We start from the raw sequence: 17,515 nt of genomic DNA, 5'->3' as shown, positions 1-17,515 counted from the left end.
TAAATAAGATCTGTCACTTTTGTTCTGCAGACAGTATTACACCTTTGCTTAATGATTTTCATACAGTGATTGCACATTTTTCCTTTTATTTACATGCATATGCCTTGCATGTGCAAAGACACATTGGATACATGTTTACCATGATATTTATTCCACACAGGAGACGCAAGTCAAGGGTGTTTAATTGTCTTATGTACCAACAAGGAACATTGAAATTATTACTTGAAGGAGTATAACGGCCCTGTAAACACAATATCATAAATAACATACAATAAACAGAAAATCAATAAATTGTAACCCAATACATGCAAAAAAGCCTGTAATCCTTAGTACAACTAAAGACAATCCATAGTTCATAGTTTACTTAATGTTATGTAGTGTTCAAGAGCCTGATGATTGTTGGAAAGAAGCTATTCTTGAACCTGGTAGTCAAGGCTTTCAGATCCCGAGACCTTCTTCGCAGATTAAAATGAGGACGTGGCTAGGTTGGGGTGTGTCCTTGATGACAGAGCCTCCTAAAGATCCCTTCGATAGTGGGTAAGTCAGTACCATTGGTAAACCAGGCAGTGTCCACTACCTTTTATAATCTCCTTCACTCCTGAGCTTTCAAGTTGCTGAACCAGGCCATGATGCAACCAGCTAATATGCTTTGTGGTGTACACCTGTAGAAGTTCAAGAAAGTATTAATCGACATACCAAAACTCATCAATTTTTCAAGGAAGTAGAGGCATGATGGGCTGTCTTTATGATTGCATCAGTGTGCTCAGCCCAAGACAGGTTGTCAGTGATATGCATGTCCAAGAACTTCAGGTTGTTACCTATCGCCACTGCCAACCTCTCAATGAATCTTTGTGGATCTTCGGCTTTTAAAGTCAACAGTCAGCTCCTTGATCTTGCTGACATTATGAGCAAAGTTGTTGTTCAAGCACCATTCAATCAAATTATCAATCTCCCTCCTATACTCTGACTCATCATTATCCATATTTCTATCCATAGTGTTGTTGGTGAAATTACAGATGCCACTGGAACTGTGTTTGGCTACATATTCATGGGTTGTAGAGTGAGTAGAGCAGATAAATGAGCACACAACTCTAAAGTGCTCCTGTGCTGAAGGTTATCAAGGAGGAAATGTGGTTGCCAATTTGTCCATACAATGTCAAATCGTATTGAACATACAAAATTTAAGATAGATCTTCCAATATTAATTGTTTCACAGTACCTGACCTTCAAATGTTTTATTTCTATTAAGCTTCATTTTATTATGGAAACCTATTTATTTAATCTTCAGTTGAGTTTTTCAAATCCAGTAAACTCAGAGAACTTTTTTCAGCATAATATTTGGACAATTTGTAATCTGATTTATATAGATCAAATTCAAATACGTTTATTGCAAAGCAAATGTAATAATTTACTGACAACATGATTTCCTTGGTATTAGCAAATTTTGATGGTGCAGTCTTTTATATTGTGGCAATTTTATGCTGATCAATATTTTTATGCAAGGACCTCGGATATGAATATGAAATCAGAGTTATTTTTAGCTGATGGGCAATGTTTCTGTCAGCCATAGGATACACTTAGAAAAATGTATCTTCCACACAATTACAGACCTCAGGGACGTACTAACAAAGTACTACCAAAGTACTACCAGCATGTCTCTTGTTCCACCAGGAGCCAGAATACCCTCGACCACTGCTGCACATCAATAAAAAATGCCTCAGTCCCTCAGCCACATTTTGGATAATCTGATCACCTAGCTGTGCATCTGTTCCCTGCGTACAAACAAAAATTGAAGCAGGAGGATCTAGTAGAGAGAATTGTTAAATGATGGTCAACAGACATGGATGACACCTTACGTGACTGCTTTGAGTCAGTGGACTGGTCCATATTCAGGGATTCCGCAGCTAACCTGAATGAGTACGGTGGAGTATACATCTTTTTGCCTGTATACTACTGTAAATTTGCAATATTGTCCCTTGCATTTTTCAATGTAAACTTATTCTTTACTGATAATATTGGTATTCCTTCTGTCCCTGTGATTGTCTCTTATATTCATATCTCCTGCATCGCTGATGCCATTAGAAAAAAATATATTGTCAGCCTGCTGTGGTGCCAGACTTTGATCTTCCTGTAACTTTTAAAGAAAGTCATTTTACAATGCAAGCAAAGAAAGAAATAGGAAAACCAAAGCAAAATAAATTAAAACTTCTTTCCATTTAATGTTGAGACCTGGCAGTTTAAAAACTCAAAAGATGATCATGTCAATGTCATCTGATCTGCCAATCTGGTCAATCACAAAGTATTCTTTATCCTAAACTTCTTCATTACGCTGAACAGAATATTAATGACTTCAGTCGTGCAGTAATCAGTCGGAGTGAATGAATAGCAAAGTAGAACAGGTTATGAAATATTCACAACCATGGGAATCAACTTCATGGGAAAAAAATAATTACAATTTATAACAGAATATTTAATTCAACCATTTACATCTCAGTAAACACAGATGAAATGGAATACCTTACAATCTAATTAATCTCTGACAAAATGTGGTACAGAACATTAAGTATTTAATACTATTTAAAAATGCTACTCAATCTCCTGCAAGTCAAACACTAGGGATTATTATCGATGGTGGCGACGGGACCAATGGTCACAATATCATGTTAAATACTGATAATATAGTAGGTACATTTTAAAAGAGACCACCAGTGAATGTGTAAAGCAGCTGCTTGTTCAAGAATCCTGCTGTTAGCGGCACGGTGGCATAGCAGTAGAGCTACTGCTTTACAGCGCCAGAGACCTGGGTTTGACCCTGACTAAGGGTGCTGTCTGTATGGAGTTTATACGTTCTCCTCGTGTCTTGCGTGGGTTTTCTCCGAGATCATCGGTTTCCTCCCACACTCCAAAGACATACAGGTTTGTAGGTTAATTGGCTTGGTATAAATGTAAATTGTCCCTAGTGTGTGTAGGATAATGTTAGTGTGCGGGGATTGCTGGTCGGTGTGGACTTGATCGGCCAAAGAATCTGTTTCCGTGCTGTATCTCTAAACTAAACTATTACTGAAATGTAGAATTATTTTGAGCTGTGGCAGATCTCAAACAATGTTTTGGGTGTATGTTTCTTTGATGTTTTTGCAGGTTTTGTCGATTAGGCCAAACAGAGCTAATAATGGAACATTATTTTTTTAATGCAGCCATTTCAATATGAACAACAATGTCTAGTGCAACAAAGTATTGAGAACAAACTACATGGTTAATTCAATTTCTTAAGGGGCAATGGACTTATGTACTCTGTTACCCCTTTTAAACAAAAACAATGCATGGAAAGAAAACCAATTAATTATTTATCTTATGAATTCATGCAATTAAATCATTATTTACAGGCAGATGCATATATAGTGATGGGCTTCATCAATCAGGAAATTGAGTAGAGAAGTTGGAATGTTATGTTACAATCGTATAAAACATAATTGAGTCAACATTTGCAGTTTTGGAAAGAAGCCAGTAAGCTGGAAAGAGTACAGAAAAGATTTACAAGGATATTGCATCCTTGCAAGTACTTGAGGGTCTGAACTATAGGGAGAGTTTGTGCAGGCTAGGACTTTATTCCTTGGAGTGCACGAAGCTGAGGGGTGATCTTACGGAGGTGTATTCCATTATGAGGGGGATAGATGGTGTGAATGCACCGGCAGATCAAGAACTAGAGGATAAACACAAAAAACTGGGGTAACTGAACGGGTCAGACAGCATCTCAGGAGAAAAGGAATAAATGCCGTTTTGGGGCGAGACCCTTCTTCAGGCTGAGAGTCAAGTCTCCCCTGATTCCTTCTATCCAGAGATGCTGCCTGAGTTACTGCAGCATGTTCCCGCTGAACTGAGCTGCAGTGTCCATGTGACTCTACTTTGAAGAAAGAGTAACCTGTGAGCCTGAGCTTGCCTCAAAAACTTGCCTGGACCAAAGTTATTTCATGTTCTTATCTCCAGCTCTCTTCATCTTATAGTCCTACATGCTCCCTTGATTGTTAAGTCCTCCCATTAGTCTGGTTTACATTCCTTTAAATTCCTTTTCTCAACAAAGTCAGACTCATATTTCCCATTAAGAACAGCACCATGTTCAGCTTGTGGTATCAATTGACTCACAGCATTTAATTAGTCTCATATTAGAGTAGCATTATTCCTCATAAATTATCTTGCTCCTCTGCTCTCCCTCCACCCCAGGACCTCAACAAAGTTGCTCACTGAGAGAAAAAGGTAACAAGGTGCCAACACCAACCAAAATACTGAGTTTTGTTGCGCGACACCTGGGGAAGGCTCAACAGTTAGTTCTGGCTAAGGATGGCGGAATATGGAGCTACATCAAGAAGTTTGAAAACTTCATTTTTTTATACAATCTTTTATTGTGAGCAGCCACATCAAATCAAACCCAGTACCAATGTCATATCACATGGTATCTCAGTTCCTAAAGGTCAACTTACCCAACTGTACACGACAATATGTGAATCACTAGAACAATCTAGGCCAACGCTGCAAAGATTGTTTTATTCTTCACAGCCACAAATCATATCCCAATGCCTGCATATTTTTGGGGGTAATGCTGCTGGTCTTACTTTAAACATTTGAATCGTGAATGCGTTATATCATGTTTTGGAACTCAGCTGATGAATTTAAATTAGGGTGAATTTACTTTGTGGCTGGAGTGGCTAGCTGGTCATAATCACCATGAGTCAGCTAACCTATTGTTTACTCTGGTTCTGTCAAATGGTTGCCCAAAAATATGCAGGCTCCTCAAAAATATCAATCATGATGCACACCATCATTACATCAATCATGATGTAACTCCAAGTGGAATAATATAAGAAAATAACTGCAGATGCTGGTACAAATCGAAGGTATTTATTCACAAAATGCTGGAGTAACTCAGCAGGTCAGGCAGCATCTCTGGAGAGAAGGAATGGGTGACGTTTCGGGTCGAGACCCCAAGTGGAAAAACTTACCCATACCAGGCAAGTAAAATAAATTAAAAGAAGCAGTTTTTCATTTCTCTGCGGTAATTTATCAAATGAATTAACACAGTTCAATGGAAATCATGTTTTGAGTTAAATCACTCATCCATTTTTGACAGCATTTGTTGCCGATAAAAAATATTAGAAAGAGAAAATTATTTGTTTCTGCCAAATTATCAGTGGCTGTCACTATATACTTATTCCTATAAAACTTTTTTCAAAATCCATAATTCTTTTATCTTCTCATCCATGTCAACAATTAACTTCAATTCCACTCACAATGAGAAAGCAAATAAAGGAAGATGCTTCCTGTTCAAAATGATAATCTGGAATTGACATGAATGAGATCATATTCAAACTAGATTCCTCAACTTGCTGTTTTGTCAGTGATATTAACTTATTCACTTGAATATGATAACTTCAGCATGAAAACAGGGAGAAGGGTGATTATGACATGACCATATTGTCATTGGCAAGTAATTTGCAATTGCCAATGGATTGTTAATTTCTGGAAGCTTTTTCCATATGTGCTACACATTTGTCCTGTCAATTGCCTGAAACTTGATGGTAATGAAAGGAAATTACTGCACCATAATAAGAGATACTTCACTTTATTACAATTCATAGCTTTCCATATCTACCCTATGGGAGTATAAAGGGAGTGGGACATGTTTCCTGCAATTTAATTAGATTTGTGGCAAAAAGCAGAATTCCCAATACTCCTTTGTATTACTTGAAGACGCATCACGTCATTTTCCTAATGTATCAATTACTGTAATAGCACTGCACATACATAATTCAGTCTTTAGAGTCATAGAGTCATAGAGTGAAACAGTGTGGAAACAGGCCCTTCGGCCCAACTCGCCCCCACAACAATGTCTTTCTGCAAAGAAAAACAGAAATATATTTTTGACATGGTCGACCATTTTAACACGCAATTTAGAATTTAATTGAAATAGTTCTGCTTGGTCATTATTGACTAGTTTTTACTTCAATGTTTTGTAAGTGTTTCTGACTGAATTAAATTCATATTGGAAAATGGAGCTTGGTATTAACATAGCTGAAAATTATCCATCTCTTGTTCCTGTTACTTTGGAAGGAATATAGGAGAGCCATAAATAACAATGGCATATTTTCCCAGCCTTAAGGATTGTTTAGGCCTTAGTTTCGGGGAAGTGAAACCCATTTTGTGATGGCTATATGCATTTTGATGCTGCTTCTTGCAAAGGCAAATAACAAAGGTAGAGCAAGGAACAAAACATTCATAAACAGTCCGAAAATGCTTAAAATATTCTGTGTAATATTGGATTGCTACTTCTAATAGGATATGCTAATCTAAAGGATTGATAGATATTGTACATCCATCAGGAATTATGTGGAGAGCACGTAATGATCCAAATGTGAACTAGTCTTTTGAACACAGTTAAAATATAAACTACAAACAGTAATCAGTTTTGAAATTAAAAGGACAACTTTGTAAACAAACAGAGTTGTCTACAGAGCACATGCTACAGGTCCACAGCAGGAGGCCGCTCAAACAATGCGGTTTGTAAACTGACATGTCCATGAGACGTTCTCATGTGCATCAGCTCAATGTAAAAAAAAGTGGCCTAGGTCAAATGGCTATATCTGATTATACATCAGGCACCTTCATTAATTTATTTTACATCATAGTAACAGAGATTAAGGTAGATTACAAACCATTCATGTTACTTAGCAAATCAAACATAGCAAGAAGCATATTTGTTCTAAATAGCAATAATTGAGATATTTGTGTACCCAAATTGACAGCCCCCAAAAACTAATATTGGTTGTTTTGGTTCTCTGTCCTCAGCAGTGTTTTTTTTGTAAAAAGTGAAGATGGTTGTCCAAAATTGCAGCAGTATTTTCATCGGTTAGGCAGGTGGCTAAGGAATGGTTCACAGAATGTAACACAAAGAAGTGCGAGATGTTGCATTTTAGGCAGTCTAACAAGGGCAAGACCTGAACAGTGAATGACAGGGCTCTGGAGAGTGTTGTAGACCAGATGGATCTAGGAGTGCAGTTTACTGGTTCCTTGAAAGTGGTACCAGGTAGATATGGTGGTCAAGTAGGCTTTCAGCACATTGACTTTCATCAGTCAGTATTGAGTATAGAAGTTGGGAGATTGTGTTATAGACAATAGACAATAGACAATAGGTGCAGGAGTAGGCCATTCAGCCCTTCGAGCCAGCACCGCCATTCAATGCGATCATGGCTGATCACTCTCAATCAGTACCCCGTTCCTGCCTTCTCCCCATACCCCCTCACTCCGCTATCCTTAAGAGCTCTATCCAGCTCTCTCTTGAAAGCATCCAACGAACTGGCCTTCACTGCCTTCTGAGGCAGAGAATTCCACACCTTCACCACCCTCTGACTGAAAAAGTTCTTCCTCATCTCCGTTCTAAATGGCCTACCCCTTATTCTTAAACTTAAACTTATAGTTGTGTTATACATTGGTGAAGCCACATTTATTGTGATCAGTTTTTGTCACCATGTTATAGAAAAGAGGTTGTTAAGCTGGAAAGATTGCAGAGAAGATTTATGAGGATGTTACCAGGACTTGAGGGCATGAGCAATAGGGAGAGGAAGAACAGACTAGGACTTTATTCCTTGGAGCACAGGAGGATGACGAGTTATCTTATAGATATGTACAAGATCATGAGAGGAATAGATTGGATAAATCCACAGAGTCTTTTGACCAGAGTAGGGGAATCGAGGACAAAAGCACACAGGTTTAAGGTGAGGTGGGAAAGATTTAATAGAAACCTGAGAGGTAACTTTTCTTTTACACAAAGGGTGGTGGGTATTTGGAATGAGTTGCAGGAGGAGGTAGATGAGACAGGTACTATCGTTACATTTAAGAAACATTTGGACAGGGATATGGATAGGATAGGTTTAGAGGGTTGTGAATCAAGTGCAGGCAGGTGGGACTAGTGCAGATGAGGCATGGTGGATGGCTTGATCTAGTTGGGTCAAACGGCTGGTTTTCACATTGTATAACTCTATGACTAAGTTTTTAGACCATCCAGTAAATTACTTTGTCCCAGCAAAGGTGTTTGAACATTCAGAGGACTCTTGTCAATTACAGTATATGCCCATTGTAATTCAATGGAAGCATTTGTCAGGCTCAAAATATTGAAGTGAATGATGTCAACGTAGCTCGTGAAATTGTATTGAATCACCTGATTTATCTTTGTTCTTGAGTAAAAACTCAATCTACTTTGAGTTTTGAGAGATTCTATTGAGCACATCTTCAAGAGAATGCTTGCTTAGAAACATAGAAACATAGAAAAACAGGTGCGAGTAGGCCATTCGGCCCTTCGAGTCAGCACCGCCATTCAATATGATCATGGTTGATCATCTAAAATCAGTACCCCATTCATGCTTTTTCCTCATATCCCTTGATTCCTTTAGCCCAGTGTGTAGGGTAGTGTTCATGCACATGGATCGCTGGTCGGTGCGGACTCAGTGGGCCGAAGGCCCTGTTTCCATGCTGTATCTCTGACCTTAACTATGGTGAACAAAGACTTGCACCCATGGTATCAGATCTGCCATCCTGAGAGTGAACCCATGGAAAGCAACAGGCCCAGAAGGAGTCCAGGCCTGTTATGGCGCAAATCAATTCCAGCCTCCCGATAGCTTTGATCCACTGCAATTCACTCACCATTGCTCCAAATCCATGCCAGGTCCATCTTCCCTAGACATCACGTCCCTTGTCCCTGGAACATCTGGATAACAAGAACAGCTATGTCAGATTCCTGTATATTAACTGTAACCACCTTCAACGTGATAATTTCAACCAAAGTCATCTCCAAACTGCTGGACCTAGGACCCCCCCTCTGTAACTAGATCCTTGATTGGCAAACCAATAAACCACAATCAAAAAGGGCAGCAAAAATATCTTCCACATTTCTCCAACCACTCTTACCAATTTTTCTAGATGCACTCAAGAAAGCATTCAATTGGAATGCACCATAGCTTGTTATGGCAACTGCTCTGTTCAAAACCACAAGTAAATTGCAGTGAGTTGTGAACTCAGCCCAGTCCATGAAACAAACCAGATTTCCCCCACATCAACTCCTTCCAATGTGTAGGAAGGAACTGCAGATGCTGGTTGACACCGAAGATAGACACAAAATGCTGGAGTAACCCAGCGGGACAGGTAGCATCTCTGGATAGAAGGAATGGGTGACGTTTCGAGTTGAGACCCTTGTACAGACTGAAGAAAGGTCTCGACCTGAAACATCACCCATTCCTTCTAACCAGGGATGCTGCCTGTTACTCCAGCATTTTGTGCCAACTTCTATCCTCACTTCTATCCTCTGGAAAGCAGACTGCAGAATTGAGGGGCACTCGGATGCTGATCATTTGCTCTTCTACCCTCTCCCATCTAACAGAAGATACAAAAGCTTTAAAGCAGAGTCAAGAACAGCTTCATCCTGCTGTTATTAGACTCTTGCACGGATCTCTTCAATGCTAAGGATGACTTTTTTTTTCTATCTACCTCATCGCAGGCTTTGCACATTTTTATTTGAACTTTGTAGCTCTAACATTATATTCTGCACTCTGCTTACCTTCTTGCACTATTTGATGGATTGAAGCATGGTCTGATTTGCTTGGATAGCATGCAAAATAACCTATTTCACTATCTCGGCAAATGTGACAATAATAAACCAATACCAATCTCCATGTGATTTAGTCACAGGCACAGCACAAATCCGATAGATAGTTTTGTTTATTGTCAGATACACTGGGGTGCATTGAATTTCCTCCTATCTCCTTGAAGAAGTGCAAACAAAATCTAAACTGCAACAATGAAATAATTAAATGAGGTAGATGTAAATCTGTGCACTGTGAACAGCTTGATTGTATTCATGTATAATCTTTTCGTTGACTGGACAACACGCAAACAAAAGCTTTTCACTCAGTACTTCGGTGCGCATGCCAATAAGAAACTAAACTGAAAATCGGGATGGGGTTGTGAAAGAGGTCTGCCTGTTGGAAATCCAGAAGCCAGTTGCAGCCAGAGCCTCCGAGGGCAACGAGGTTCAGGAGTTGTGTGATGAGCCAACTCAGTGTTATAATGTTGAAGGCTGAGCTGCATTCAATGAATAGCATTTTGACATAGGGGTTCTTATTGAAAAAGTGATCCAGAGATGAATGTAATACAAGGGAAATAGGGCTGGAAACCAGAGCAGCAAGCGGAGGAATTTTTGGGCAGTTGAGATTATGGCAAGTAAATCTGAAAGGAAGGACAGGCTAGGCCAGGTTAATGAACACTTTGAGACTAATGGGGTTTATTTCAAGCAAGATTTATTATGGATAAAGCACATGAACGTAGTCTGGAACTGTGATGTTGTGGCTATTATGGAGACTTGGTAGCTGAAGGGACAGGACTGTTGGCTTCATGTTCCATGTTCTTAAACGTTATTCAATGTCTCTGGCCATTCTACACATTTCCTCAAACATTAAATCCTCCACATTAAATTGCTTCACCTTCTCAAGCACTAATCATCAGACTGAACAATCCTACAATGCTACATCTAAAAAGGTTTGGAAATTGGATTTCATTGACTGTTTCCTAAGCTGACTATGCGCCACCAACAATTTCCTCCAGTACTCAAAGATTTCAGCTAGTTCTAAGTTTTAAAAAGTCCTTCAATCGTTTCACTAGGTCCTTGCATAAGACGTAGACTGGAGTTTATTGCACTTCTAGATTCACCAACTTTTACCAGCAACACCAAAGACTGCATCTGTTTGCACATTTCTCTGTCCCACTTCTACACCCTGGGCCTCAATGATATCCATTGTCTAAGTGAACATATCAACTTGTTGCACACACAGAACAATTGGTTACATCTACATCTACTTCTTAAGCACAATGATATTTCCAAACATCCAACACCTTCCTTATCTCTGCTCTGCCTGTCTATTTTCTTTACATTGGATCAATGTTCTACTACTCTCACAGGCAGATATATCCGAAACCTGGTGCCAATACAGTCCTGGCAGGCTATTTTGGGTTGTGTTCCTCGGGCAAATGAGATCCTGGCATTTCCTTCACGGAAGGCAATACCGTGATGTAATGACAATTGTTACTACAACAACGATCTGATTAAAGATACCAATACAGATCTGAATAATTATGCCGGCACAGTGGCACAGCTGGTAGATCTGCTGCCTCACAATGTCAGAGACCTGGCTTCAATTCTAACATCGGGTGCTGTCTGTGTGGAGTTTCCAAGTTCTCCCTGTGACCGTGTGGGTTTCCTCTGGACGCTCTAGTGTCCTCCCACATCCCAAATGTGTGCAGGTTTGTAGGTTAATTGGCCTCTAAATTTCCCCTAGGATATAAGGATGTGAAAAGAGATAATATAGAATTAGTGTGAATGGATGATCAATGGTCAGCGTGGACTCGGTGGGCCAAAGAGCCTATTTCCATGTCGTATGACTAAACTAAACCAAAGGCAGAGCAGGCTTGATGGGCCGAATGATCTGGTCCTGCTTTTAATTCATATGTTCATATGTATGTTAATAAAGAGTGAGGTAATCCAAATTATATTTCATGGCAATTTCAAAGATTTGTGGTCCCCATTTCCGAGACTAGCTTTTTATTTCTTATTCCAGAATATATAACCAGTTAAATTTCTCAGCAAATAACACGATGAAATTTGAATTCATATTTTAGGACCATTTTCCGAACCCCTGGATCATTTGTGTAATAATTTAAACTCTACAGCACACTGTCTTACTGTGACATGGAGATAAGTGTCCAAGTGATAAAGTTCAAGTTAGAAAAGGAACACCTGCTGACATGAGAAAGAACTTTGCAATTCTTTTAATCTTCTGGGAAACAGAAGTTCAAGAGATCCCTTAGAAAGCAGATAAAGGTCTCTTAAGTGGTGTCCATTAGGCATCGGAAATGAATTGGGTTCAAAACATGTCAACATGGGTACTTAGAAGTTTATTTTAGCACAAAAACCCTGAGAATCAGTAACTATTTCTGCAGATATGAATTGAAACTAGAGTCAGCTGAAAGCAAATGGTGTTTAAGGTGTCATTTTAGTGCAGAGTAAGATGAATTGAAAAGTGACTGGTCCATAGTGTGGAACAGTCTTGCAGCAATCTTAAAATACCGAGTTTTGTAACCAAGTGCAAGTTAAAATAAATATATTTAGGATCTTTTTAAATCCATAGTTTAAATTTACAAATTACTAAATTACAGTTCAAATAACTCCTTAACTAAATCGAAACAAAATATTGTCATGAAATTTGCTTAGCATTTAAGCATTGTAAATGTGGAACATTTATTTTGGACTTAACTTGTCTCTGTGTCCAATAAAGGACAGCCCCATGCAGAACTGTCAATATTTAATGACATAAATGTAAGTAAGGTCAAGATCTTGGCATTTCCATATCTGAATGAAATGTCACAAATTCTTGCTTTTCAATCTGTTGCAAGGGAGTGCACACTTGCTAGAATTTCCCAGTGTTCATTCATACCAGATCCATAAACTGATTCATTTTGAGAGATTTTATATCTCCAAAGAAAGAAACTAGTGGGTTGAAATTATTTGCATTTGCTATAATAGTTTAAATTATTTTAAGTAATATGAGTAATAATTATTATAATTTGCGGTGGCACATTGGGATAGCGGTACAGTTGCTGCTTTACAATGCCATAGACCCGGGTTCGATCCTGGGTGCTCTCTGGACAGAATTTGTACATTCTCCCTGTGACCACATGGGTTTTCTCTGAGAGCTCCAGTTTCCTCCCACATTCCAAAGGCATACAGGTTTATAGGTTAATTGGCTTCGGTCAAAATCGTAAATTGTCCCTAGTGTGTAGGATAGTGCTATTGTACATGAATCGCTGGTCCGCACCGAACATGGTGACCGAAGGGCCCGTTTTCGCATTGTATCTCTAAACTTAATGCAGTGATCTTCATGCCTGGACGTTGGAATGGCCAATTTAGATGTATCAAAATGTTATTGTGTGCAATGCCAGCACCAATTCAGGTTCCCAAAATAATTGTTCATTGCACTTCTTTGAAGGCGCATTATTATATTTCCACCTTAAAAGAACATTTATGCTCCAAAGTCCCTGATGGGAGCTGCATGGAAACTTGCAATCATTGCACACCAATCACATTAATTTTGTAATTCTAAAATTAACTCCACTCTTACCACCCACAGACCAGTTGCAAACAAAAACTGCTCTGCAACTAAGGGAAAATATGGGGAAAGGGAGAACAACATCCCCCAGTATAATTGTGGCCACCAGCTTAAGCAAGCTTCTTCCCTGAGGGAATCCCATACCACATGTTACCTAGGGGGTGATCAGTCAGACAGAGATCATAGCATGTTACATTGAAATAAGCAAAATAAAAAAGTTTGTAATGAGTCATAGTCAGAGTTCTACAGCACAGAAACTGTTGTACTTCGTGGTCCGGTATCTGTTATACCTTTGTTATGACTCTGGACGGACCACAAGTACACGTGTTTAAAAGGTTATCATGCTGGAGCTTAAATCCAGGCTGTTTATTCCGTGGCCACCTGGAACCAGAGTGGCCACCTGGAACCAGAGTGGCCACCTAATCACCTCATTCTCTTATATAGACATTACTGCACAGGCAAACAAAGTAGTCCTTGTGATACAACAAAGTAGTCCCTGCAATATCATAACATCCCCCTTGTCTTATATAAAAACTGTTTTGTCTACTTTTTTTTGTTTGTTTTGTTTTCTTTATCTTTCTAGGGCTAAAATATATTTAACAAACAACACTAACACATAATTGCTTTTTGCGCCTTCATGGTGGTCACTCCCCAGCGGGTGGTCACTCATCTCTGGGTGGTCACTCATCTCCGGTTGGTCACTCATCTCTGGGTGGTCACTCACTCTGGGTGGTCACTCCACTCCGGGTGGTCACTCAATTCCGTGTGGTCGCTCATCTCCGAGTGGTCACTCATCTCCGGGTGGTCACTCACTCCGTGTGGTCACTCACTCTGGGTGGTCACTCACTCCGGGTGGTCACTCATCTCCAGTTGCCGCGCCTCTGTGTGTGGCCGGTCTCTCCGGTCACCTCGCCTCCGTGTGAAGCCAGTCCCTCCAGTTTCCGAACTTGGGCCTGCACAGGGCTGGGGCGCGATGTGGGCCTTCACACACCGCCCTCAGCAGCTTGCAGCGTCATGTCGGACATTCGGCGCTGACTACTGATCAGGTAATTATACCTACATAAATTGGCCATGTCGAGTTGCAATCCTAGCGTCCCTTACCGAGCTGGAAACTTTTTTTTTCCGTTAGGGCTCTATGTTTTTTTTTTAACCTTTTTGCTTGGGCTTTTTTTTTTCCTTTCTGGCTAAACACCAAACCGCTGCCACCATATTTTACTTCGTGGTATCTTTTGTACCTTTGTTGAGACTCTGGAATGGACCACGTGTACACATGTTTAAAAGGTTATCATGCTGGAGCTTAAATCCAGGCTGTTTATTCCGTGGCCACCTGGAACCAGAGTGGCCACCTAATCACCTCATTCTCTTATTATAGACATTACTACAGTGGCAAACAAAGTAGTCCTTGTGATACAACAAAGTAGTCCCTGCAATATCACAACAGAAACAAGTGTTTCAAACTGGTGCCCAACCTCATCCACGCTGACCAAGATGTCTGGCTGAGCCAATTGCCTGCATTTGGCAACATTTCATCTAATCCTTTTCTATTCATACTATCTGCACTAGTCCTATCTGCTTGTGTTTGGCCTACATTCCTCCAAACCTATCATATTCTGGATAGTACCTGCCCCAATTACCTTCACTTGAAGCTCGTTCCACACACCCACCACCCTTTGTGTAAAATGTTACCCCTCAGATTCCTATTAAAACTTTTTCCCCTCACCTTAACCCTATGTCCGTAGGTTCTTGATTCCCCAACTATGGGCAAGAGACTGTGTTTACCACTCATAATTTTGTACACATTCCATTCATGATTTTATACACATTTTCTTGGTGAAAACAAATGCAAAGTACTTGTTTATTACCTTGCCTACATCCTCAGACTCCAAGCACAAATTCCTTCCTTTGTCCTTGTGCAGTACTACCTTCTCCCTGGTTACCATTTTGTTTTTAATGTAGGTATAAAAAGCTTTGGGATTTTCTTTAATCCGACTCAAAGCCATTTCATGGCCCCTTTTGGCTCTTTTAATCTCCTGCTTGAGTTCCTTCATCCTTTCTTTATATTCGTCAAAGGGCCTTTCTGATTCTATCCACTTCCATTTTCTTTTTGACTAAATTTACAACTTATTTGGCCATCCAAAATGCCTTTACTTTGCCACCTAAGTCCCTCTTCCTTCCTGAAACATACCTGTTCAGACATTCAATCAACCGTCCTTTAAATGACTCCCACATATCAGAAGTAGGCTTACCCAATAACATCTTCTCCCAGTGAATATTCTTGGATAAACCTCACAAATTCTTCCCCGACTAAATCTTTGGTACTGACCTAGTCCCACTCTATATTGTGGAAGTGAAGAACCCAAAAAGTTACCTATCCATGTTTTCCAGAGGTGCTGCCTAACTTGCTGAGTTACTCCAACACTTTTGGAGAAGTTAAAGTTCAAGTAGCTAATATAGATGACAAACAACAGTGAACACAGCACAAATCTCTAGCACCATTGGTCATAGGCCTCCAATAAGAAAAGCAATGCTCTACTGCCACCAACTGACTCGCATCACAAAACCAATTTTGAGTCCAGTTGGCTAGCTCACCATGGATGCCACGTTATCTAACTTTATGTACTGGCCTATCATGCAGAACCTTGTCAAAGGCCTTGCCAACATCCATATAGACACAATTTAGCACCCTGCCCTTATCAATCTTCTTCAGCAATGAAAATCTCAACCAAATTTGTGAGACACAGTTTGCCATGCATAAACCCATGCCTACTATCCCTAATCAATCCATACCTTTTCAAATGCTGTTGTATCCTGTCCCTCAGAATTCCTTCCAGTGTGTTCACCGCCCTGTAATTCACTAGTTCGTCTTTAAAACCCTACGTAAATAAAAGCACAGCATTAGCCATCCAGTCCTCCAGTGTGTCACCTGTGGCTAAAGATGATGCAGATATCTCTGCCAAGGACCCTGTAATTTCTTCTTTAGATTTCTGCAATCACCTGGGAGACATTTGCTCAGACCCTGTGGTTTTATCCAACTGAACACGCCTCAAGGCTGCCAGCAGTTTATCTGTTATAATGTCACATTTCCTCTATTTCCCAGACCTGCTCTCACGCTCTGCTCCTTCTCCCAGACAGAGTAAAGATAATGTTCTCTTGGTCTTCACCTTTCACCCTTCCTGCCTGCACATCTAACACATCATTCTTTGACATTTCCACCAGCTACAAGATCATCTTGCCACCAGTCCCCTATCCTCTCCCCATCCCATTCTGCTTTTCGCAGATATCTCGCTTTCTCCATGACTCCCTGGTTTGTTCATCTCAACTCTTCTACACAACCCCATCCACGTACTTTCCACTGCAACCAAAGGAGGTGCAACACTTGTCCCCATACCTCCTCCCTCACCTCCATCCATGAATCTAAGTAGCCCTTCTAGGTCAGGCAAATATTCTTGCAAAATCTTCAGCCTCATTTACTTCATTCGGTGCTCTCATTTTGGCTTCCTCTACATCAACGAGACCAAACATAGATGAGGCAACCCTTTTGCAGAACACCGGCACTTGTATGCCTGCAATCAGCATCCTGGTCTCCTGTTTGTGTGCCATTTCAACTCCACTTCCCATTCCTGCACACTGACCCATCCTTCCTTGTCCTTCTCCATTTCCAGTTTGAGACTAAAGATAATCTGGAAGAACACCGCCTCATATTCCACCTGTATAGTCTACAGCCCAATGGGTTGAACATTGAATTTTCCAACTTTAGTTAATCCATACATCCTGTGCTACTTTCTCCCTGCAACAGATCCATCCAGGTTCTCCCCTTCATCCCCTGGTCCCATCTGCTTACCACACATTTTATCTACTGTGGCATTTTTATCACTAGCAATTGGATCCATCTGCACATCATCTCTCTATTATCTGGCTCCACTTGTCACTGTTGTTACTTATCAGATTTCAGCATTTGTAACCTCCTGTCTCTTCACATATTACCTTCCAGCCCCTGTCCCTATCCCCACCTTTCTCCTCCCATACATGGCTACATTTGCCCATCATCCCCACCTCACGTGGTTCTGCCTATCATCTAGAAGCCCCTGTATTACTCCTCCCTCTCACCTCTTTATACTGACTATCCGCCTTCACACTCTCAGTCCTGATGCAGAGTCTCGACCTGAAACATTGCTTTGCCTCCACAGATGGCACACGACCTGCTGATTCATCCAGCAGATTGCTTTTGGTTAAAATTGAACACAGTTCTGAAAGAAAAACAAGTGCCATGCTATAATGTTTCTAGGTATGGGTAATTTGAGGTTATTTAATATTAT

General features: G+C 40.3%; 1 long non-coding RNA gene across 1 annotated transcript; it reads right to left on the bottom strand.

Annotated features, from left to right (window-relative positions):
• Positions 1–586: 586 nt before the first annotated feature.
• LOC144595509 (uncharacterized) lies at positions 587–16,074 on the bottom strand. The gene is made up of 3 exons (XR_013547506.1): positions 15,987–16,074; positions 8,689–8,752; positions 587–662 (listed from the first exon to the last, which is right to left on the bottom strand). It is a non-coding gene; the product is annotated as an uncharacterized LOC144595509 (long non-coding RNA).
• Positions 16,075–17,515: the final 1,441 nt, after the last annotated feature.

Source organism: Rhinoraja longicauda, chromosome 7 (assembly GCF_053455715.1).
Source record: "Rhinoraja longicauda isolate Sanriku21f chromosome 7, sRhiLon1.1, whole genome shotgun sequence".
In the NCBI taxonomy this organism is placed as follows: domain Eukaryota; kingdom Metazoa; phylum Chordata; class Chondrichthyes; order Rajiformes; family Arhynchobatidae; genus Rhinoraja; species Rhinoraja longicauda.
The sequence above is the reverse complement of the archived record's forward strand: the minus strand, read 5'-3'. Positions and strand labels throughout refer to the sequence as shown.